The sequence below is a fragment of the Sphaeramia orbicularis genome, chromosome 9 (assembly GCF_902148855.1).
Source record: "Sphaeramia orbicularis chromosome 9, fSphaOr1.1, whole genome shotgun sequence".
Taxonomy (NCBI): domain Eukaryota; kingdom Metazoa; phylum Chordata; class Actinopteri; order Kurtiformes; family Apogonidae; genus Sphaeramia; species Sphaeramia orbicularis.
Genome location: NC_043965.1, coordinates 48,092,349 through 48,093,951, shown reverse-complemented (window position 1 = coordinate 48,093,951; position 1,603 = coordinate 48,092,349).

Below are 1,603 nucleotides of genomic sequence, written 5' to 3'. Positions count from 1 at the left end.
CCACTGAGAAATGTTATTTCATTTTTTCCCTGACAGAAAGGATTGAGATTTATGGAGCATATTGTTTCCAGGCCACAACATTGAAGACAAATCTGTATCATTTTGAAAAAAGCTGCTTATAATAACACATTTTCATCTGATGATTCCTTTATGATGATTTTCATATTGTAACTGTTTTCATTTGACATCCTATATTTTTACATGAGTTTTCACCTGTTATAACCAAAATTTTTGCTATGCTATGAATTATTACAACTTTATAATGCCTTGGTAATACTCAAGTTATTATCGTTAGTCTCAAAGTATAGTTGCCCAAGTCATACAGTTAGGTCCATAAGTATTGGGACATCAACACAATTCTAATCGTTTTGGCTCCAAACACCACCACAGTGGATATGAAATTAAACAAGATGTGCGTTAACTGCAGACTTTCAGCTTTAATTTGATAGTATTGACATTCCAATCAAGTGAACGGTGTAGGAATTCCAACAGTTTGTAAATGTGCCTCCTACTATTTAAGGGACCAAAAGTAATGGGACAATAGGCTGCTCCACTGTTCCATGGCCATGTGTTTGTTATTCCCTCACTATCCCATTTACAAGGAGCAGATAAAAGGTCTAGAGTTCATTTCAAGTGTGCTATTTGCATTTGGAATCTGTTCCTGTTAACTCTCAATGTGAGATCTGAAGAGCTGTCACTATCTGAGTATTGGAACAGTTTACCGCTCAACATAAGGGACTCACAATCATATGCCTCCTTCAAATCACAACTTAAACATTGGATGAAGGAAAACCAAGCCTGTGACCATCAGTAGATCACCCTCACTGTGTTGTTCTGATGTTTTGCATTTCTGTCTACTGTCTTTTTATGATGTCTTTTACGATATTTTGCCTTTTTGTTAACTGTCTTTTCTGTCACCTGCCTCGGGTCTACAGATGGAAATTAGCACTGCTGCTACAATCTGGCATATTTACAGCTGCAATTGTTGTAGATGTTTATTAATATGCACTGTCCCTATTAAATAAATAAATAAATAAATCAGTGAAGCAAGCCATCTTCAGGCTGAAAAATCTAAACAAACCCATCAGAGAGATGGCAAAAACATTAGGTGTGGCCAAATCAACTGTTTGGAACCTTCTTAAAAAGAAAGAATGCACTGGTGAACTCAGCAACACCAAAAGACCCAGAAGACCACGAAAAACAACTGTGGTGGATGACCGAAGAATTCTTTCCCTCGTGAAGAAAAACCCATTCACAACAGTTAGCCAGATCTAGAACACTGTCCAGGAGGTAGATGTATGAGAAGACTTCACCAGAGTGAATACAGAGGCTCCACAACAACATGTAAACCACTGGTGAGCCTCAAAAACAGGGAAGGCCAGATTAGAGTTTGCCAAACAACATCTAAAAAAGCCTTTACAGTTCTGGAACAACATCCTATGGACAAATGAAACAGAGATAAACTTGTACCAGAGTGATGGGAAGAGAAGAGTATTGAGAAGGAAAGGAACTGCTGATGATCCAGAACATACCAGCTCATCAGTGCAGTATGGTGGTGGTGGTGTCATGGTGTGGGCATGTACGGCTGCCAGTGGAACTGCTT